Source organism: Colossoma macropomum, unplaced genomic scaffold (assembly GCF_904425465.1).
Source record: "Colossoma macropomum unplaced genomic scaffold, Colossoma_macropomum, whole genome shotgun sequence".
Lineage (NCBI taxonomy): Eukaryota > Metazoa > Chordata > Actinopteri > Characiformes > Serrasalmidae > Colossoma > Colossoma macropomum.
This window is the reverse complement of record NW_023494805.1, coordinates 40948506-40973407: the sequence shown is the minus strand read 5'-3', so window position 1 is coordinate 40973407 and position 24902 is coordinate 40948506.

Genomic DNA, 24902 nt, shown 5'->3' with positions numbered 1-24902 from the left:
TTGCAAGCATCACCCGAGACATTCAGCAGGTGGTGCTACACGCCATTACATATCACCATTATACCAGTGTCTGAAATACTCCCTGATATTTGGGGGGTCCCATGTTTGCTGGCTGCTAACTCACCATAGCAGGGCTAATGCTAGCTTCAACGCCAACAAAATGTTTGGTTTAGTAGATCTTCTTCTGGAAATGCTTTGGTCATGCGCTCCATCTCACATTAACTGAGATCTTGCATGTCTCCTCTTCTGTCTTCAGTTTGAGAAATGAGTATCAATTCACTCTTTTCACCAGCGTAGAAAGCTTAGAAAGGTTTTCCGATTTACAGATGTACTACAGCATACTGTTCAGTTTTCCAGAGGTATTCTGAGTGTGGTTACAGTCGCTAGTCCAGGGTTCGCAACCCAAATGTTAGGAAGAGCCATTTTGTCCTTTCAACAACAGTCAAACCCCATTGGGAGCCACAGCAATATGTTTTAGTATGTGCCAACGTCCTAGTATAGACAAAAATACTTACTTTGCTCTGCTTTAAGCTTTAGCTCAGCTATAGCCACTATTCTCGCATCTCCAGCTGGAAAGTTTTTGTCAAAAGTTGAACAGTTTCTTGTAAAATGTCTCTCAACGTTCAACTTTTTACGATGCTGAAGTCGCTTCTCATTCGCCAGCTTCTTGTTCGAATTTTCCCGTTCCACCTTAAATGGTGCCTGAGGTGCCAGAATGTGACTGCTGCACCATTTAAGGTGGAACGGGAGAATTCGAACAAGAAGCTGGCGGATGAGAAACTTTAGCCTCATGAAGTTTTACTGTTTGACAGTTTCTCAGTGCAGATTAAACGTATCAGGAAAGCAGCTGGAGTGAATATAAACACTAATAAGTCCATTCAGCTCCAAATTATTGATGTTCGTCTTAAATCTCTCTCTTTGCCGTTTCGTTAGCTACTAGCTAGGTGAGATTGTTGTCTGTGTTGCTATGGTGACCAGCAGTCTGCGCTGATCTTCAGGGTTAAAGGGTGAATTAGCAGTTCTACATTAACTCCAGAGTTTAAGACCATTTATTGTTAAACTGTGTTGAACGATCAGCAGAGCTTTATTTTACTGTAAAGGAGGATTATTTTATTTTTACCTACAAATCTGATTCTGCTGTGGAGCAACAACAGGGCAGTAAAAGACACGCATGTTTCTGACCCCTGGGCTAGGCTGTGAAGGACCAACTGGGTGAACCAGTTTGCAACAGCGCCACCCTGAGGCAGAGCAGTGCTGCAGCTCTTCTTAGTTACCAATATCAAAGATTACTGACTTTGGGTGAAGCAGCTAAACTGAATAAATTTGTATTTGAGCTTAACGTCATAATAAGTTTATTTTCAGGGACCCCCAGAAGTTTGATTTTGAGACATTTAAGGGGTCCAAGGGGTTAATTAGGACAGGGGTTCTCAACCTTTTCCACCCCGAGGCCCACCAGTGTATAACCTCAAAGCATGGCGGCCCACAGGAAAACTAAAATCAACTTTTTTAAATACAACTTTATTTTTCTTTTTTTAAATGCTGACACTGAAAACCGAAAATTAGGTCCTGAAAAAGGTCCATTCTGGTTGTCAGTAGGTTTAATTCACCCACTACCACAACGTTTTTATTTGTACGTCTCTATTCATTTTTATATTGGTTATACTGTGAAAATGTTTAATTCATAGATTATTTTTATTTAGTATATTATTAAGTTAATCTTTTTTCCACTTATTATTTTTTTATGACTTACAGTGACGTTACCAGCCCAAATTACTGCCTCCTGCTGAGTACAGGCACATGGACCACTAGAGGGTGTTTCCCGGCCCACTGGTGGTCTACGGCTCTGAATTGGGAGATCCCAGACCCCCTAGGACCCCCTTGTATTACGCACCCAAAGAGCTTTAAAAACTGACGATTGCGTAGCAAAGTGCCTTCGATGCCAGTGTTATCATAATAAGAGTCCCATGTAATAGCACTATTCAAATAAGATAACTGGATTTACTAGTCAATGTTGTTACTGTAATTAGGGGTCCAAGCACGAAGTGAAACAAGTGCAAAGTCAATCAGTTCACATGGTGAGCATATATGCAAATTCATCACATTATAAAACACTAATTTCATCCATGTATTCCAAAAAACACAACATATATTGCTTCAGTGTTTGTCATATTATGCACAAACCAAAGAAAAAGTCATTCTACTGCAGCATGTGAAAGTCGTTCACTGCCAAAGTTGCCAAATCGGTTCAATAAGTTGGTATATTTTTACCCCACCTAATTGATTCATAAGTCGATTTTAAAAATTTATAAAATGATTATTACCAATGAGTAGACGACCAAAACAGCAACCTTTAATTTACCTTTCTTTATACTGTGAACACATCAAAGATGAAGTCCAAATACAGCAGCATTTTAAAATAATTGGCAGCCAAACTTACCAAATCAGCTCATTGGTACCCCGTCTGATTGTCTCATGAGTCAAATTCAAAATGACCATTTCCAATAAGTAAACCACAAAAAACACACATTTGGTGTAAAGTCTGTCATACTATGAACATATGAAAGATAAGGTCCATGTACTGCAGTATATTAATATAAAAGGCTGCATTTAAAAACCTTAAAATTTTTCAGTAACGATTAAAGTTCTTATATATGTACAAATCTTTACTGACATGTACCCAAAGCGTCGTGGCCAAAATAGCAACGTTGGGCGAACTTGCAAAGCAAGCTTGGACCCTGCACATTGCCGCTTGCGGCTATATTTATTATTTTTATTGTGATTATTGTTATACTGGCTTCAAGCTTGCTAACTTGACATTGGTATATAAATGTATATAAACTTTAGTGATCATTCAGAAATGGCAAACACATCAAAATATATATTTCCTGTGTCTTTTCTTATCCTGTATCATAGACAGCTGTGGAGAAACGCCATGCAGCTGATGGCTGTCCAGTAAAACTGAGCTTAGTCTGATTAAACTAAGCAAGCATAGTTTTATTATTTCACTAAAGTAGATTGTTTCTTAGATACACAAAACAGAGACACAAAATGAAAGTATGAAACTGTCTAGGTTTGTAAATGTAGGGTAAATAATCATCTTCCAAAGTAAAAAGGAAGCATTGAATCAGGTATTTGACTCACTTAAGGAGGCAATACCAAAGAATCAATTGGTAAAGTGAATCAAATCTCCCACCACTACCGGTGAGTCAAATCAAGTGTTTCAATCGGTTCATTGGATTAGGACACCAGGCTGCGCTGGTGTATTCCACTCCCACACTGTTCAGAGCACTTCATGAGCGTATTATAATAGATCTAATGATACATTTAGAAGACTTGTGTGATCTATTTTTAATCGAAAATAAGCATAAAATAACAATATTAATAACAATGCTAACTTTTTGCAGCTAGAACAGCTCAAAGTCTTTTACAACCCTGAAACTAATATAAAAGCAACAGAAGTAAATACAGATGGTTAAAAAGGGTCACTAAATCAAATAAAAACAGGAAAAATAATAGAATAAATGGGTCATTCTACAGAAACGTCCACTTTTCTATCTATCCATAGGTGTCACTGGCGTTACTGATTGTCATTGGTGTTACACATAAGAAAGGTAACACCAGAGACATTTTTTTATTAAAAATGCATTTTACAGAACGGCTGCTACAGAGCATCAAACATATAATATCCACTAAAATATGTAATTCAATCCATTTGTATTCTATATTTCCACAATTACCCGAGGATAAAGTCGGTCACACCAGCGACTTTAACTAAAAGCTTCATATGAAATCATGAGCTAAATGAGAAAATGTCTGATAACTGAAAGACACAGTGGACTCACCATGAGCTTTTCTTCATAGATCCTCAGAAAACAGGTAAACGGAAGTCGAGTGATGTCATCAGTGTGATTTTTATTTCAAAATAACTTTTTGTTACGCGGTAACACCAGTGACACGACTCCTGGGGAACTTTCATTATATATTTAATAATATTTATTTTGCATTTGTTTTCTTTAAGTCATTTAAATCATTTATTTCATAGTCATGTAGAGATTATTGCAGTTAAAATTGCAGAAAAACATGTTTTTTTCTTCAAAATATGGCCTCAGCCTTCACACATGACTGTGAGGACGAGCTCCTCTGTGGTGCTTGGAATTCTATATGATTGATTTGAAAACCAATATTGCTAAATTGAGGCTCAAGAAGGTATAATTATAAAAAAATAACTTATTGTTTTATTTTAAAATATAAATAAATTGTAACTCAAACATGTTTTTCAAATGTAATATATCTGTAAACGCTAGGGACACAAAAATGGACGTTTCTGTAGAATGACCCAAATATGAATAAACTCCAAAACGTCTGAATAAAGTAAATAAAGATTAATATACCACCAAGGACAAAGGAAAAGCCATCTCCGACTGTGTTTTTAAGATTGATAAGATATGATATTCCTTTATTAGGATTTATTACTCTATCCTTCACAAAGTTTACAATATAAACATTATAATGGAAAAGCAAAAAAAATAAAAGAATATGAGAATATTTTACACATATTGCACATGGATTATTGATTTACAGACCCCACAAATCCAATATCGAATGGGAGGCTATTCCACAGTCTTTTTGCGCTTTTACAGCAAAGGCATCTGCAGCTGTAGAGAAATATGTGCAGAAACACATTTCAGTACTGCAGCCGCAAAATGGTGATAAATTACCTCATTGTTTGCCAATTTGGAGCCACATAAACTCCAAAATGGTGAAAGAAACATTGAAATTATTGAAAAATCTGATAATCGTTGAGTGGTGGTGGAAAGAAAGAGACGAGGGAGGGCAGGAGCAGCAACTCTTACAGCCTGAGATGAGTGAGAGTCTATTGTTAGGTTAAGAAAACATTTAAAAGCACAATATTTTCAAGAATTATCCACTTATTCTTAGAACTATTCTCAGGAAAATGGTTAAGAAAAAAAATACGAGCATTCTTAAGAAATTATCTGAAGAATAACAACTTTTTTCTTAAGAATGAAGTGAAGATGAAGCTCACATTTAAGATTTCCTTTCTTAAGACACACCCCAAAGCTCACCCCAAAAGACTGGCCTTTCCTTTATGTCTGATTACTTCAGATGAAACGGGATAGATTGAGGCTCTGCTGCACTTTAATTTCCATTTAAAACGTAACTGAAACGTCCCCGGCTAATGTTAGCATGTTTTGCACTGCTTGTAATCTGCGGTATGCTGGATATGACAAGTCGTAGATCAACCACAAGCCACAATACTCAATGAACACATCCATCGTTTCACCTCCTCCAGTTGAGCCCCAACCTGGAACGCTGTGAATCTAATTCGCTGATGATTATCATGCACTGTCTCTCTGTAACTAAACAGTGAGAATCTGACTTTACTCAGAGCAGTTCAAGCCGAGAACACACTGTGAGTAATCAGAAAACGGAGGCTTTTCTCAGAGTTTCGGGCCCCATCCACACATATCCGGTCTGTTTTTCTTAAGCTGGAGTTACACTACACGACTTTTACCCCGATTTTAGCCCCGATTCTCAGTCTAGCTGAGTCTGAGCTGGTCGACTCTAGTCTGCAGATTTTTGGGTCAGTTGGACTCGACAGTTGGAGAGAGAGTCGAGTCGTGTTTGAAGGCCGCAGACTCCGATTTTTGGCCTCCCGGTCGCGTTTCAGACCAGTCGGAGTTTATCAGGCATGTTTGATTCGGATTGATTTTCAACCGGACTCTGAGCAAAATCTAGTGTAAACCGGTCAATGACTCAATCTCAACAGATTCCTGCAGCAGCCAATGAAAACTGAGAGCACAAAAGAAAAAAATCCAGCAAGTAAACAAAGAAAAATGGCGAAAACTCTCTCACGTGTGCAGCAAAGCGTTTTAATTGAGCCGAGTTTAAGGCACAATCGAGTTTATGTACATTTAAAACTCTAAAAATACCAAACTGATCACATTTTTAATCCATGATCCACACCTGAACATGTTTACCTGCTGCTTCTTTACTGTCTCAGCGCAAATAGCAGAAAGAACAGCAGCAGCTCCACGTTTGTTTATTTGGGTAACGGGAGAACACGAGAGTTCGCAAAAGACTTTGCGGGAGTTCAGTGAGAGTTCAGTGAGTTCTGTTCAGTTTAGCAGCAGCTTAAAAGTTGAGTAGTAATCATTTGGTGTGTGATCCCCAATATTTCAGCCACTGTACATAAAAATGCAACGATGCCGACATCCGGATACCCGCTGATACTGTGCGACGTAAACCAAGTGTACACTGCCGCTCTTATGAACAAACCACTCAAGGTATCAGTGAACGAGGGTCGGCTCACACAACACAGTGTTTCTGATGCCGTGGCAATTGGTCACTGTGAACATTCTGCCTTGGTAGATTCCTGCCAGGAATACACTGCGTGATTTTAGCCCATTGTAAACACACACAAACACAATCACAACCACCTCCCCATTACTGGTGCAGACATGTAGGCTAACAAAAAGGAGGAGAAAAAGTTTGCTGTGAAAGTCGTCTATGCTGACTTTGCTCTGACTGAATAGAATGAGGTATAAACGTTAATACATAGATTTTTTAAATCTTTGTGAAATCAATTGTAGAGAGACCGTATTGTCCTACCATGTACATAACTGGTTTTAGCTTCAGTGCACAAACTAAGCAAAGCTGCAGTAGTTTGGGTTCCTGAGTGGCGCAACCCTCTAAGCTTTGGCCCTGTCGTGAGTTCGATCCCCAGTGATGGTACAGCCACCTGTGGCCAGAAATCCAAGAGAACGGCATCAGGCCTTCCCAGTCTATCCTACATACCACAAACCAATCTACCAGCATTCCCAGTTTATCCTGCATACCACAAACCAATCTACCAGCATTCCCAGTTTATCCTGCATACCACAAACCAATCCACCAACATTCCCAGTCGGTTCTACATACCACACACCAATCCACCAGCATTCCCAGTCTATCCTACATACCATAAACCAATCTACCAGCATTCCCAGTCTATCCTACATACCACACACCAATCTACCAGCATTCCCAGTTTATCCTGCATACCACAAACCAATCTACCAGCATTCCCAGTTTATCCTGCATACCACAAACCAATCCACCAACGTTCCCAGTTGGTCCTACATACCACACACCAATCCACCAGCATTCCCAGTCTATCCTACATACCATAAACCAATCTACCAGCATTCCCAGTCTATCCTACATACCATAAACCAATCTACCAGCATTCCCAGTCTATCCTACATACCACAAACCAATCTAACAGCATTCCCAGTCTATCCTACATACCACAAACCAATCTACCAGCATTCCCAGTCTATCCTACATACCACAAACCAATCTACCAGCATTCCCAGTCTATCCTACATACCACAAACCAATCCACCAGCATTCCCAGGCATTGAAGATGATTTTATCCCAGTACTACACTGTTAGAAATAAAGGTTCTGTGCAGGTGCGTTTCTTGTTCATTAAAGTACAAACAGTGTAAATGTTCCCTCAAAGCTCCAACAGTGGTTTTAAGGTCTGATTGTGAACCTTAAATAAGTGTTTCCAGGTGAAAAGTTCGTATTTGTACCTTTTCATAACCGAATGTTTTAAACAGAACAGTAAAATAAAAGCCTGGAGACGAGACGGGGTGTGTGGAGTCAGTACAGCTTAGAACATATCATTTCAGTGGATTATGGTTCAGTTATGTTCCCTGACTAAAGGTACTGAGATGAACCCTTGAGGGTTCCACCCCAGTGACAAGAGGGGTCCTGCCCCAGTGACAGTTTAGTACCTTTATTTCTGAGAGTGTTTACCAGCCCGTTAGACTGTGGATGATCTGGATTTAAAATGTGTAATAAACATTGTGAGAAATCTTCTCCTTCCAGACTATTATTACTGCACTGAGTACAATTTCCTGCACAGCATACACACTTCCAGAGATGATTCCATGATTTAGCCAGACACTTTATGGAGTTAAATGCTCCCATTATGCCCTGCAAAAGGCGAGAGGCTCCATATGACTCCACAAACTGTGATTAATCAAAGCGGCCGCAGTGAGAGCAGCCTGTGTGGGGGGAGTTACTCTTCCACTGTATGAAGTGAAAGCAGTATTTTTGTTTTTGCTGAGTGCTGCAAAACTCTCGCACAACTTTGCACCAGACGTGCTTGGTTTGGTAATGCTGTTTGGTTGGCGTGTCTACAAATACAAGAAGAAATTGATCTTGAGACATTTTGGGAAATTATTACAGTGTTACATAGAAACATCAGGTTCTGTTGTGTGTTTCATTTAAGCAACAGAATGTGAGAGGGAGTGTGTTATCGCGAAATTAATAAACTGGGCCGTGAACGCGGCGTTTAATATGTTTTAATGTTCGCAGTTCCTTCACCAAATTATAGTTCCTTAACGAGCAGCTTGTTGCTACGTCAGAGTAACGAGCTCCGCCCACTCGCTGCACAGCCGGCAGTTCGTTCTCCAGCTCCATTTGCCAAACAAAATGGGCTGTAAGATGCTTTACAGACTGGCTGGAACAAAACAACATTAATATTGATCCAGCAAAATTTGACAGAACTGAGCTGAACTTGATATTGCGGCAGTTTTATGGCTCAGTCTGATTTGGTCAGACTCTGAAGATCAGACTACACGTTTGGCGAATGGTATTGGGTTCATTTCTGGCTGATTCCAGGTTGTTTAGCTGTTCTTCTGTCACAGCTGCCAACTGAAAAGCTGCTCAGTGGTGATGACAGATTGGGAATTTAGTGTAAGGAGCTGGAGAACGAACTGCCGGCTGTGCAGCGAGTGGGCGGAGCTCGTTACTCTGACGTAGCGACGAGCTGCTCGTTAAGGAACTATAATTTGGTGAAGGAACTGCGAACATTAAAACATATTAAAAGCCGCGTTCACGGCCCAGTTTATTAATTTATTACTTTATTTATTTAACTGTTGTATTAAAGCCTTGACTCGCCTTTGGCTTTGGCTCGTGCCTGTGACCTGAAGAAAACCTCGTATCTCCAAAATGGTAACTTTACAGGAGAAGGGAAAAACCTACTTTACTTTTAATGTAAGTCAATGGAACCAGACATTTTTCCAAGCCATTTTGGGTCGTTTCTTTCAGTCCATCCATCGTGAAATTTACATAGAATGTAAAGGGCAACATGTATTTTCAAATTATGTCAAAAACTGAAAAACGTCACACGAGATACGAGGTTCTCTTCCAACGTATATATATATATATATATATATAGCTAAATCTTTTCTGCTTCCCACAAAAAGGGGAATAAATTAAAGGACATAAATTCACATAAAAAGTATAAATCCACAATCCAAATTCATTTAGAGAACGTAGACAATAAATCCACAGATGAGAGGAACCTGCCAACATGGTAACAGCTGTATTGACACACAGTGATGATGGTCACTAATATAAGACTCCCACCGTCATTAAACAGGACGCTACGCTGTCACAGGTCACGACTAGAAATCGAGCCAGAAGGTTAAACAGCCAGACTGAGGGACGGCTACTAACTTTAGCTGGTGCTAGCCATGGGCAGCTATCTTGTAAAGCAAACTCTGCCTGTATTTCTCAAATGCACTTAAGCGTGTAACTGATTGCATTTCATTTTCACACGTTTCAAAAAGGGACTGATGCTCCACTGACCACTTCAGTGGCACGCTGTTCATCAGCCGCTCAGCACTGATGAGCACAGAGTGCTGTGAGCGTCTGTACCTGCTGCTGAGAACTGATTTCATCCAAAACTTTTGGAGGAAACCATTAGCACAGGGAAAGGGGGGGGCAGGGGGTGACGTTTTGAGATATCTATGACTTAAGTGGGAGTTGGAGTGTCTAATAGAGTGGACAGTGAGTGGACACAGTGTTTAAAAACTCCAGCAGCACTGCTGTGTCTGATCCACTCAGACCAGCGCAACACACACTAACACACCACCACCACGTCAGTGTTACTGCAGTGCTGAGAATGATCCACCACCCAAATGGTACCTGCTCTGTGAGGGTCCATGGGGGTCCTGACCACTGAAGGAAAGTATATTATATTGCACAAATATTTATAATAAAAATATTTGGCTTGTACTTTAATCAATACAATTTCACTGATGGAATTAAGGCCAAATGACGCATCACAGCACAACACAGGAGATAAATGTCCCGAGCACTTTATAATAGTCATTCTCCAAGTACAAATCAATCAATCAACTTTTATTTAATCTCAGAGAACATTGAGGATGACCTTCATCAACAATGTTGCCACGTGGATACAGGACAAGGGATTGATAATGTGTAAAAACATATCAAATAATAAAAGTAAATTTAATTTAAAAAAAGACTCAAATCAGGGAAGTATAAAAAAATGAAACATTAATAATAGAAATACAGCAAAAAATATCAAACAATAATTAAAACGTAGCTAAAAAGTTAAATCAAATCAAATCAAAATGAAATAAAAGAAGAATAAGATCAAATAAATTAAAATGACTAAAATAACAATACAATAATTAAAATAAGAAAAAGAATGAATAATAAATAAACAAACAAATAATAAAATAATGAAAATAAGACAATAATAGTATAAAATCAGGTAAAACAGTGTGAGGCAGAGTGCAGTTGGTCAGAGAGTAAGAGTTCAAAGTGACCGAGTGACCCAGCGAGCTGAGCTGTAGTGTGTCCTGTAGTGAGGGTCCATTTCGCTGGTGCTGTAGCTAAAAGCAAATTTTCCCAGTTCAGTAAAAGCCCTCGGTACCTGCCGTGTGACCCAACCGCTGGAGCGAGTCCGATAAATACCATTATTTACAGACATCACTGAAGACTGTAGCTCCTCACTGTCTGTCACTGAGTGATATTGTGTGGGTTCTACTGTTCCGTGATCATCTTTATTTTAATGGAGAGTTCCACTTTAACAGCTAACGTACTGTGACGGTTCATATCGTGAAGCCTGTGCTACCCAAACTGTATGACAGGTGTAATAAGGGCTCTTTACTGTCCGTTATGGAGACACTGCAGAGACACGTCGGCTCTGTGAATGCAGACGTATAAGACCGTGTTTTGTTCCTGCACTGACAGTGAAGGAGAATCTGGACGTGCACAGTTTAACACCCTGGAGAGGCTGTATGTCTCCTCAGTGATGAGGCCTGCGCGTCTGCTGTGTGTTGATATGGCGACAGACTCGAGACCTAAAGACTGTTTATGTTCACGTTGCTGTCATCGTGAAGGAGTGCGTATACTTTATCCTGAGTGAGTTCACTCACATGCATGTTCTGCACATTTCTCCTTTAATGTTGCGATGGTCCTCGGAAACCTGACTTTTTCTGCTAATTTTAAAGCACAGTTTCTGTTTACTTGTGGAGTTTGACGTATTGAAAAAATAGAACCATATTTAATGTGTCAGAACTTTTACTCAGGCCGTCTTGTCATATTTGGACTCATTTGTTGCTTTTGTTTGATAGTTTCACTGTTTTTTTGCTAGTATTTATGTTGCTTTGCTAGTTTCTCTATATGTTGCGTTGCTTTGCAAGTTTCTCTATATGTTGCGTTGCTTTGCTAGTTTCACTATATGTTGCGTTGCTTTGCAAGTTTCTCTATATGTTGCGTTTGTTTGCTAGTTTCTCTATATGTTGCGTTGCTTTGCTAGTTTCACTATATGTTTCGTTGCTTTGCTAGTTTCTCTATATGTTGCTTTGCTTTGCTAGTTTCTCTATATGTTGCGTTGCTTTGCTAGTTTCTCTATATGTTGCGTTGCTTTGCAAGTTTCACTATATGTTGCGTTGCTTTGCTAGTTTCTCTATATGTTGCGTTGCTTTGCTAGTTTCTCTATATGTTGCGTTGCTTTGCTAGTTTCACTATATGTTGCGTTGCTTTGCAAGTTTCTCTATATGTTGCGTTGCTTTGCTAGTTTCACTATATGTTGCGTTGCTTTGCTAGTTTCTCTATATGTTGCGTTGCTTTGCTAGTTTCACTATATGTTGCGCTGCTTTGCTAGTTTCTCTATATGTTGCGTTGCTTTGCTAGTTTCTCTATATGTTTCGTTGCTTTGCTAGTTTCTCTATATGTTGCGTTGCTTTGCTAGTTTCTCTATATGTTGCGCTGCTTTGCTAGTTTCTCTATATGTTGCGTTGCTTTGCTAGTTTCTCTATATGTTGCGCTGCTTTGCTAGTTTCTCTATATGTTTCGTTGCTTTGCTAGTTTCTCTATATGTTGCGTTGCTTTGCTAGTTTCTCTATATGTTGCGCTGCTTTGCTAGTTTCTCTATATGTTGCGCTGCTTTGCTAGTTTCTCTATATGTTGCGTTGCTTTGCTAGTTTCTCTATATGTTGCGCTGCTTTGCTAGTTTCTCTATATGTTGCGTTGCTTTGCTAGTTTCTCTATATGTTGCGTTGCTTTGCTAGTTTCTCTATATGTTGCGCTGCTTTGCTAGTTTCTCTATATGTTGCGCTGCTTTGCTAGTTTCTCTATATGTTGCGTTGCTTTGCTAGTTTGACATGTTGTGTTGTTTTGCTAGTTTCACTAAATATTGTGTTTGCTTGTTTTTGTTTTGTGAGTATTTGTTATATAACCAGCTGTCGTTTCCTGCCACCAGGCTCTGCTGTCACTTCTAAAACTAACATTATGTCTGCTAATGTTACAGATAGCTCGAATATATATCATATCAGTTTATGACCATAGTGTATTAATGAACTGTACGCATTAAAGCATTGCAAGTAATGTAATGACAGTAACAGCCACATTCCAGTCCACCAAATCAGTTTTGAGATCCATTATATAATCTGATCCTGATTCTTTTGAGTCTTCAGTTTTCACGTTTGGTGTGTAAATTAACGCACTCATTGACTTTGTGTTGACTCCTAGTGTACTGTACTGTTAGTTTATGCTGACATCCCATTTTACCCGAGCTCAGATTTAGTTATAGAGTAGGTGGGGAAATGGTGAGTAGTCACAATGTATGGATGGATGGCGCACGTGTTGGAGTGGGGGTCCATAAGACGGCACAGTATACCCACCTATCCACACACCACTGCATGTAGATCAGCGTATGTGTTCACCATTGCACTTTACAAGACAAGCTACCACTTTTAATGTGATGCTGCACGCATGCTTGTCTGTACATTATAACAGACTAAATCTGGAAGTCCGAATTCAAACACTGCACAGAAATAAAGTACTGAGTACTGAGATTCCTTTTTCTAGGCAGTAATGAGTAACCCCATTACACTGAGGGCAGTAATTAGTAACTTGTAATGGATTAGCTTCTTTGAGTAACTCCTCTGACACTGATCAGTGTCGGGTTTCATTTCGGCGCCCCTTAGTTTCACTGCACTGCTGTTTGAAAAGCCAAAATAAAAGCTAAACCTGTGAATCCCCCCCAAACAAGCCCCCTTTGTTTAGCCCTGTGTTATCTCTCCTGAACAGCGAGTCTGAGCTGTAATAAAGAGAAGACTGGATGAAGGATGCTTTGCTTGTTGTCATTTCAAACGGACTCTGTGTCATTTATATCAGGTTACGGCGACTGGAATGATTCCTGCAGACTCAGATAGTGCAGAGGGGCTCAGGCTGTGCGCAGTAAACTAAGTGCGCCCTCTGCTGGTGAGATAGGAACCTGCATTCTGGTGTATTTCCAACTAAGGAGAAGAGCAGTGGATGATTTCACAATCAGAGCCTGAGTTTCTTTGCGGCACAAAAATCTTGAAATCTTCTTTCACCACAGTTCAGGTTATTTTTGGTGTAATTCAGAATTGATTAAAAAAAAACTACATATACAAATATGACTGGAGAAGCACTGATGCATTTTAACAGCCCTTAAAGCAGGAGGTCTGTTCTGGGGACCCCAGGCTCTGCAGGTTCCTGTGTGCTTTTAAATATGATAATGAGTTAAATCAGTTGTGTTAGATTAGGGGAAGCTCAAAAATGTGCATCCTCGGCTTTAAAGTTTAGCACTATAGCTCTTCTGGGCAGCTCAGTAAAGACGTGATCCAGCCTGTTCTACCAAGCCAAGATTCATTTGGCTTGGTAGACCTTTTGGGCCAAGACGAAGTCATTCTTTATGCCTTTCCAATTATTCCAGTGTCCAGACCGAGACCGAGACTTACATCTGCTGCCAGTCCTATTTATTCTGCTGCTGGATATTCACGACGTTTACAAATGAGATGTTTACCGTCTGGTGGAAGTGGATTTCCAGTTGATCCAGTACCGCTGAGCTGGTGCCAGTGCATTGCCAAGATTCATAGACCGTGTTACAGAGACCAGGAGTTTGGAGAACTGTGTTGCTTGTGGCAAGAACCACTGAAGCATTGCTTGTTCCTATTCACTTGTGACCTCAACACACCTAACTTTCAGCCATAGTGCTCTATAGCGCCCTCTGCAGCATGAAACCAGACATGCTAACACAACCCAGCAGAGAGATCTGAGTGTCCACTAAAGTCTGAGCAGTGGCTTATTTTTTAAGAGGAGTTCCACTATTTGTTCATCATTTCTACATGATTGAATGGTTTAGATGTAAACAGAGTCGTTCAGAGTGGTTTGGTGTGAAACGCCCCGTTGTAGAGAAACTGTTCACAGTGGTGATGATAGGAACCAGACGTCCACCTCTGAAAGCTCCCTCACAGAACAATATTACATGAAATGGTTATGAATTCACTGCTTGATATCTGAGACTTTGTTCAAAGATAGTTTGGAGAGACTTTTTGCCTAAATACATGCTTATATTTTTGAAATCTATTCATCGTAGACATAACGACCCTGGTTCCTATCACCACCGCTGTAATGAGAGGTTTCTCTGCAGTGCACCATTTCACATCAAACCACTCTGAGTGGTCTCAACAATGATATTTTGGAAATTTTGTGGAATTTCCCTTCAGTGAGGTGGGTATTACTGTCTTTTGTGAGTTTATATGTATTGAACTTTTATTTTGAAAGGGTAATTTAATACAGTTACACATTCTAAGTTTTTCAAAGGATGTGATAATAGAATGAGGCATGTGGCAATAATATAATAATAATGATAATAATAATAATAATAATAATACTTTTCAAATGCAAAAAAGTATACATAGAAATGCAGCTCTTAGGTACCAAGCATAAACGGAAGAGCAGCTAAAAAGGAATGAGGAAGAGTAACTCTTATCAGAAAAGTGAGGGCCTAGTGAAGCGAAGTTTTTGGAAAGTGGTGGAGAATCAAAAACCAGTCCTGAAGGTCAGTAAAAGGTGTTTCTAAAGCAAGTCATTCTCAGAGCATTGGCTGTGTGGCAGAACTTCTGAGTAATCTCTGAGAAAGATTACCGCTCTGCACTTCTAACTGACAGCACTGATGTCGGGACCGTATGAGTTTTATTAATGAACGGCAGCCTTTTAAATGAGAAGGACACGGTGTAGTGACCGCTGCATTTACAGGGATGGCAGACCCACTTTGTTATATTATACTACATTAGCTCTGCACGATAACTGAACTCTGAGTCACCGTATTGCTACAAACTGTGATTACGATATACGCTATATAGACAAAAGTATTGGGACACCCCTCCTAATTCTTGAGTTCAGGTGGTTCAGCCACACCCATTGCTGACAGGTATTGATCGTATTGATGAGTTCCTAGACTTTAAACATGGCATCGTCGTAGGATGCCACCTCTGTTTGTGAAATTTCTGCCCTGATAGATCTGCCCCTGTCAACTGTAAGTGCTATTATTGTGCGTCTAGGAGCAACAACAGCTCAGCCATGAAGCGGTAGACCACGCAAACTCACAGAGTGGGGCCGCCGAGTGCTGAAGCACACAGTGCCTGTCCTTTCTTGAATCACTCACTAAAGAGTTCCAAATTGCCTCTGAAAGCAACATCAGCAAAAGAACTGCACATTAGGAGCTTCACGAAATGGGCTTCCATGGCTGAGCAGCTGCACACAAGCCTAAGATCAAAATGCACAGTGCCAAGCGTCGGATGGAGTGGTGTAAAGCGCCACCACTGGACTCTACGTATTCTGTGGAGTGACGAATCACACGTCTCTATCATTCAGTTTGATGGACGAGTCTGGGTTTGGCGAATGCCAGGAGAACGTTACCTGCCTGACTGCACTGTACCAGCTGTAAAGTTTGGTGGAGGAGGGATGATGATATGGGGCTGTTTTTCAGGGGTTGGTCTAGAACCCTTAGTTCCAGTGAAGGGAATCTTAATGCATCAGCACCAAGACATTTTGGACAATTCTATACTTCCAACTGAGTCCCAGTGCACAAAGCAGCTCCATAAAGACGTGACTGGGTGAGTTTGGTGTGGAAGAACCTGACTGGCCCTCACAGAACCCTGACCTCAACCCCATCAAACATCTTTGGGATGAACCAGAATGGAGACTGTGAGCCAGACCCTCTCGTCCAACATCAGTGTCTCACCTCACAAATGCTCTTCTGGATGAATGGGCAAAAATTCCCACAGACTCTCCAACATCTTGTAGAAGCTTCCCAGAAGAGTGGAAGCTGTTAGAGCTGCAAAGGGGGACCAACTCCATATTAATGCCTATGGATTTAGAATGGGACTCATAAAAGCTCCTGCAGGTGTAATGTGTCTGTGTCCCAATACTTTTGTCCATATAGTGTAACTTAAAGTATATTCATAATGCATTAGTGAATGTAATATGATTAAAGGCTAGCCTGAAGCTAATCTGACCAATTAAAGGCTATTCTGACCAAACATTTTGGAGTTAGTTGCTAATCGGGGATGTGCACGGTGACTAATTGTGATAGTATGTGTAAGAGTTAACAGAACTAACATACGGCTGTAGGCTTACTTTTGCGATAGGGCTGCTGTTAGGAGCCCAAACATTCCAGCAGCACAAATTTAGCAGCTCACAAGAAAACATTTGAACACATTATTTCTATTTAGAAGTAAAAATCGTTAGGTGTCCGTGTGGGATGAGTAACAGAGGCCGCCTCTTCAGATGAGCTAAGTGTGGTCTTTGGCTTTATTCCTGAAGAAAATGGTAAGATCAAAGCCTGTTTGAAGGTGAGCCTGGCCACTTCCTGTTTCTCTCGTTATATATAAAAAACATGACCGTGGGCGCCTGTGAGTGAACAGGGGTGAATGGAGCTAAACAGCTAAAGAGAAAAGTTAAAATAGTTTCTCACCACTTGGCCCTTAATTTTAGAAAATAAAAGAATGCATTTCACTAAAAAAAGCAAATAAAACTTTATGAATATATATTTTTATTCTACAGTTTTGGACAGTAGCATGCTAACATTACTGCTAGTAAGTGCTGATTGGTTGGCATTACTGCTACTGAGTGCTGATTGTCACGCCTGCTAGAGACTCTTCTAGTGTAACGGACTACATTTCCCAGGATAACCTGGGAGATCACGTGACGGCAGACTTCCCCTCGTCTACTCCGTTACCCAGCAGCCAAGTGGACGATCTGCCTCGCACCTATCAGCGCTCACAGTCGCCAGAATTCTGAATATTTTCACCTGTGTGTTTTGGTCATATGACTAATTTAGTTTAGTATATTAGCCCAGGCTTTAGCTTAGGATCTTTGCGAGGTATCGTTTCTCTCTTGAACTTGCTGAGCGTTTTCTCTGGTTTATATACTCTGTTTTGACCCCGATCTCGTTTTCTTTGACTACGTTTTTGCCTACTCCTTTTGTACCGTTGCTTGTTTTTCGGATTTGTGGTTTTGACCTTTTTGCCTGCCTTTTTGACTCTGCCTTTTGCCTCGCCCTCTGGACTTGTTTGCCTGTGGTGATGATCACCTTCTTGATCATCTGCCGCCTTTTGGTTTTGACCCACGCTAGTACTTCGACTACGACTTTGCCTAGTGTTAATAAAGCCTGTACTTTCACTTTTACCTGCACGCGTCTGAACCTTGCTGACTGGTTACAATGATTGGTTGGCATTAATTTACTGAGTGCTGATTAGTTAGTGATACTGCTGCTGAGTGCTGATTGGCACCATTATAAAATTCATTAAGGAAGCATTTACAAACTGATTTTGCTCAAATGCTCTATATTAACCCATGTATTTTGGACCCAGAAAACCCAGAAGACATTAATGTCATTCTCTACACTACAAATTCTCTGGTAAGATCTAAACAACTCTTACGATTTTTCAAACTTGAAAGGAACCAGGGGCTCCTTACATATTTTATTTACTATCCAGAACCACCAGTGAACATGTCTTCTGGGGTTTTATGTGGAATGTTGATCATGTGACGATCGAGTTTTCTTTGGGGACTATTTTGTCTTACAGCAAATTGCATGAACCGATTGGAAAATCCATTTTAGGCCAAAATCTTAATCTTAAAACTTTCATTATGCAATAATCCGATCATAATCAGATTCCTGCAGTTATCCGATTATTCAAATGGTCATGTAAACACCATACACCGTTCTAGAAATCAGATGAAATATTCCAATAAAGAGAGCTGGGTTTTAGCTCAGTAATCAGATTTCTCAGTGCATGTAAACTCTTACTCTGATTTCTTTCGGACTTCTCAGTCATGTGCGAGATCAGACGGTGGATGTCGCGAGATGCAGCAAAACACTTTTGGAGCGGCGCTGAAACCAAACACGAAATAAAGGATTTAAATATTCCTCATCTTCTAGATGATGTATGTTCATATTTTCAGGTCAAGCGGCGCGATGATTTAAAAAAAAAAAAATGCGGTATGAAGTTTGAGTTTTACGTTACGTTTACGTCACGTCTTCTTTTATTGGCTGGTTGCAAAGCAGAAATCTGATTACTGTCTGACTCATGTAGACCTGGAGTTTCCCTATTATCTGATTACTCAAGTACATGTAAATGTGTTGATTGGATTACTGACAAAATCTGATTTTCTGCTGTTATTGGGTTACGAAGTGCATGTAAACGCACTCACTGTCTCAGATATTAGCCAACGCTGTGTCGGTAAGATTCTCTAGAATGGAGCGTTTCACGTCAGACCACTCTGAATGACTTTGTTTACATCTTAACCATTTAATTATGCGGAAACGGTGAAAACGGAATATGGAATGGAATTTCCCATTAATTTTCCCATGAATAAGTTATTGCAAACTGACAAAGACAACATGCTCATTTATTACAAACAAACACGAGCAGCGAATGTTCATTTCTGCACAGTCAACATGGCACCACATCAGCACATCCGTGTGGAACTCAACCCCGGACGCAGGACCAGGTTTGATGTGGTTTAAGCGGTCAGGCATTGTCGTGTCCAACTCTTGTCCTCGAAGAGAGGTAGGCCTGTTCCAAATAGGGCTGACTCGCGTATCTCGGGCATGCAGGAGCTTGGAAACTTGGGAAGTGGGAGAGTTAGGTGTGTGTAACCGTTTAAATGTCTGCATGTTTGCACGTATTATACGTGTTTGACTTGAGAAATAGGTTTTGCTGCTTGAACGATTTGAAAGGAGCTCAGGATTACTGAGGCAGGGCCAGTGCTGACACTTGAATTTTATTGGTGCGTCTGTATGTGAGGAGAGGCGCATCTCTTATGCTCAGATGACTTCAGCATGCGCCCTTTCTGGATCTACAGCGGGGGCCAAAAGTCTGAATCCACTATCGAACAAACCTCTCCTCTGAAGATACTTGTTTTTCCAGGATATGTTAGATAAAACAGAGACAGATCAATTTTTTAAGCTGTTTGAGGAATCCTCACCAGACCTCAGGTCTATCAAACGTCTTTGGAAATATTTGAAAAAGCAAAATATCTCAGATTCTGGAGTCCGGAAAGCCGAAATAAGTGCGGATCTTGCAATTCAGTGAACGCTTGCAAAATCGATGCCAGATAGAGTTCAAGCTGTGATTAAGGCAAATGTGGGATGAGCCACATTTTGAGGAATGATGTCATCTGGTTTGAGAAATATAACTTAATAATTAAAACGTGATTTTTCATGACTGATGAAATAAAAACGTTTTTTCGTAGGGGGCTCAGACTTGTGGACTCTTCTGTAGGTGTCTAGGGGTTTCGCTCTGGCTTAACCCCTCAAGATTCATGGCTTATTGCATACTAAGGCTTATTATTCAGTAACTAACAGGGAAGGGTATAATAAAATGTTGGGCCTGCTGGTGGGCCCTGACCATTTAGAGGGCTAATCTGTCCAATTGAATTCAAATAAACAGCCTGTGTTTCACCAACGCTTTTGGACCCTAGCACTGTATGCAAAAGCTTGGGTGGGTCAAACAACATGTTTATGTTGATTTTCTAAGTGGAAATAAGTGAACACATCCTCTACAGAGAACAACCTGCATATATTAGTGCATAGTTACTGTTTGTTCGTCGAATTTAAAAGGGTAACTGATCGTACATCATAATAGGTCAATAATCTTGTCTGAGCATATGGTGGATATCATCAACACTTGATTAGTACTGTTCAACTGGATTTAGTGCAGCACAATGTGTGAAATGATGACTACACATCATCGGATCCACCACCCAAATAGTACCTGCTCTAGAGGATGAACAACACAAAGGTAGGAGTGTCTAATAAAGTGGACAGTGAGTGGACACTGTGTTTAAAAACTCCAGCAACACTGCTGTGTCTGATCCACTCAGACCAGCGCCACACACACTAACACGCCACCACCACATCAGTGTTACTGCAGTGCTGAGAATGACCCACCAACCAAATAGCACCTGTTCTGTGAGGGTCCATGGGGGTCCTGACCACTGAAGAACAGGGTAAAAGGGGGCTAACAAAGCATGCAGAGAAACAGATGGACTACAGTCTGTAACTGTAGAACTACAAAGTGCACCTATATAGTAAGTGGAGCTGATAAAATGGACAATGAGCGCAGAAACAAGGAGGTGGTCATAATGTTATGCCTGATCGGTGTATGATTGGAAATATCTGATGGCCGACTTTCCTATAAGCCCTTTGGCATAAGTAATTTCCCTGAAGCCCCCTAGTGGTGTCGAGGAGAAAACTCATGAATAAAACAGGTACTAGTAATCAAAGAATTGTAATTTGGTGTATTGAAATGAACCCACTTGTAATAAAAGATTGGACCCAATCCAAAAACCCCCACAGAAAGTGAGATTACTACCCTTTATGAAACGATGCTGATGACACATTTGACATTTTCGGCGGCCGAGTTCAACATCCCACCAATAGAACAACTGTCGAAGGAAATCAGCGAATATGAGGATTTGACCTGGAGGGCCTTTTTAGGAGGAGCCGCTCGGGTCCAGCCATGATCCGTATTTGCATTTGGTGAAATAATTTATTTCCCTTCATTTTAACCTCTCATTTGGTCCGGGGGAACGCAAGGTCCCGTCTGTGATCTCTACGAATCCCAACAACCCCATCAAATCCTCCCAGCAAAGGGCGTAATTAATTATAACCTTTGCAACTTTTCCTCCGTCAGCCCTAAAGTGCAGTTTATGCACTTCGTGGCTGTTTTGCTGCGACTCCTCGGCGAGTTGTAACAGGCTGTTATTTTTAATGCGCTGCCTGTCTCCCTAAGCGGATGTTGCTCATTTATGAAGCTCGTATTAATCCCGCGGCCGTCTCCGCTCCGCACGATTTACGCCAGCCGGAAAGGTTAGCTCCCATCATTTATGTCTATTGAGGAACACTTTCTGTCGACTCACCAAGATTGATAGTGCGCCCTGTGAATATGAAACTCATTGCAGTTCAGACTTTCCAGCCTTCCTGCTGGAAAAGTTCTTCTGGAACAGCCTGTTTGTTGGTCGTCCTGATGCAGCTGGTGCTACACGTTTCACTCCCAGCATCTCCTCTGCCTCTGATTGTCTTCTTCTCCGGCCTACCTTACTGAGTACAGGACTGCGGCTAATGGTTATTTATATAACTCCACTGTTATTCATTTAATCACCTTTTTTTGTGGTGCAGAAAAACAGTAGAAGCCATTTTGCCCCATACGATTCCTGTAGTATTTTTTTTAGCATATTGGAGTGCTTATTTATTCATTTATTTATTTATTTTTTCTGAATCTTTTTATTGCATTTTGTAGAATCACAAACATATTACATTGCTCAAGTGAGACAAGTGCATCAACCCCTTACCCGTCGATCTTAACCCACCCACCCCCCTAGAACCCATACTTCCCACTAATGATGCTAATAATCTGACAGAGATAAACAGAATATCTACCAGAGCAAGAGTGGTCAAAATCATCCATCCATCCTCTAAACCGCTTATCCTTCTGGGTCACGGTGGGGTGCTGGAGCCTATCCCAGCTGTCATTGGGTGGAAGGCAGGATACACCCTAGACAGGTCGCCAGTCCATCGCAGGGCAGACAGACAGACATACACATTCACACCATCACTCACACCTAGGGACAATTTAGCACATCCAATCAGCCTGACTGCATGTTTTTGGACCATGGGAGGAAACCCACGCAGACACGGGGAGAACAGGCAAACTCCACACAGAAAGGACCCTGGTCACCCGGCCGGGAATCGAACCCAGGCCCGTCTTGCTGTGAGGCGACAGCGCTACCCACTGAGGGGGGTGAATATAAATAAATAAACTAATAAATAAATAAACACCTCTCGATTCACATATTTAGGCATCGCTATCTTCTTCGAGTGAAACAGAGTTGTTGATAAAATCAAGGGATCCCAGGTCCTGTGAAAGGATCTTAAGGAACCCTTCAGGGAAAATCTTAACTTTTCGATCTTGATTCATAATAGAACCCCCCGTATCCAACTATCATGCGATGGAGGAGAGGCCTGCTTCCATTTAAGAAGAACGGCACGTCTGGCCAGTAAGCCTGTGAAGGAAATAACCCATTGCGAGGTTGCAGGCAGGCACAAATCAGGGGTGATGCCAAATAGCACTGTTAAGGGATTAGGGCCTAAATTGCAGTTGAGGACTTGGTTGAGAGTGTCAAAGATGTTAGTCCAAAAACTAGTAAGTCGGGGGCAAGTCCAGAACAGACTGTTACATCTCTCACACGCATCACTTCGATCCGGAAATATCTTTGCCAGCCTAGCATTGCTTTAGTTTTTGAGTTAACAAGCTGTCGACAGTAAAAATTCACAAAAGCATTTTTTAGAATTAATGAATTCAAATTCGTGGAGTATACACGGCACTGGGCATAGTCATAGGCACCTAAGCACATCATTTAAAACCATTTATCTGGGCAATAAATGTGTTTTTGCCTCTAAAAACATCATGTTTCATTAGAATAAATACAAAAACATGAATAAAGCAATAAAAATTTCTCATTTTGAAAAAGTAGTTTGAATACTGCAAAAAATTGTATCTTGTCAAGCAAAATTATCTTAAATGTTATGTTTACGTCGCTTCTTCTTCTGTGAGTTTATTGGCTAGTTGCAAAGGAGAAATCTGATTACTGGCTGTTTACATGCAAAGATTTTTGCCAATCCGAATGAATACATTCCGATTACAGATTCAGACAGTGTTTATAAGCTCACTCTATTCAACAATCTGATGGAAAATCTTCGTTTACATGCTCACTACAAGTAATCCGATCCAAAATGTTGCGCATGCGTGGAATACCACTTAGTGTAAACGTTACCATGACAGCGAGCATCACGTGAGGTCCAGTCAGAGTGAGATGAGTTTCTAGTTGGCGCGCTTGTGTTTTTAATTCCTTTAAAATGATGTCAGACTCAGGAAAACGTCCTTCACATGTCCTCATTAAAGAAGGCCGAGAGGAAGACGTCGTGTTCTGAGACACATAAGCTGGACGTCCGTCCCACCGCCGTCTTTTAGAGATCAGAGCATAAACTTCGTCTCCTCTGCAGACCAGTTTCTGCTCCGCCATGTTGAACGGTATAAACTTTCACTATGACGCGACGAACATGATCAGAACAGACTTAAACTTTCCGATAGGGAATGTAATCAGATACAGGCGTTTACACGGATATTATTCTTCTATTTAACGGATTATTTACAGGATTACCCACCTCGATCAGTCGGATAGAAACTGTATGCCGAATGGCCTCAATCAGACTAGACTATTCCGATTGAAGTCTTTACATGGACGTATTCTATTCTGATTGAGCTATTGGTCGGATTATTAACGGATTATTAGGCTGCATGTAAACGTGGCTACTGTCTGACTCATGTAGACCCAGAGTTTCCCCATTATCTGATTACTCAAGTGCATGTAGACGTGTTGACCGACAAAATCAGATTTTCTGCAGTTATCGGATTATTGAGTGCATGTAAACACTCAGTGTCTCAGACTTTAGGCAGTGAATTCATAACCATTTCATGTAGGAACTTTCTGTGAGGGAGCTTTTAGAGGTGGACGTCTGGTTCCTATCACCACCACTGTGAACGATTCTGACTCATTTCACACCAAACCGCTCTGAATGACTCTGTTTACATCTTAATCGTTAAATTACCCGCCTGTATTCCGCTTTAACAGATGTTTGAAGTGGAGGTGGGAAACTTCGTATTTCAGATTTATTGCAAAACATGGAAACTTCCCACTTTGTTTTGTTTTTTAGGGTTTTTTAGGTCATTAAGCCGTTCAATCAGACAGATTAGAGGAAAATCTACTCTCACTTGCCTTCTTCATCCTACGTTCTCGTGTCAGAGGGATGATAAACGCTTGTCATTAATAAAAACAAACCAACGAGAAGCGAAATATTCAATTTTATTAATGTGCAAGCCCCACCATAAACGCCGTCTTAATCTAGCGTGTGAAAAATTAGCTCGGAGCGTTCGGGCAAACAAAAGCCGCGTTCCCCGCCTAGCTGCATTCGCTAAATGGATGATCCAGTCGTGGCCCTGTTTGATAATGCTGGTGGCACGGCGTCACGTTTGACAGTGGGGTATAAATGAGCTCCTTATTGAGCTGAATTTTAACACTGCAGGCCAGAGCCTCTCCCTCCCTCAGTCTGCTCAAAGCCACGACTCCTGCTGTACGTTAAAAGCCTGCAAAGCACCTTGGGAAAGAACTATAAAGGGCAATACGGAT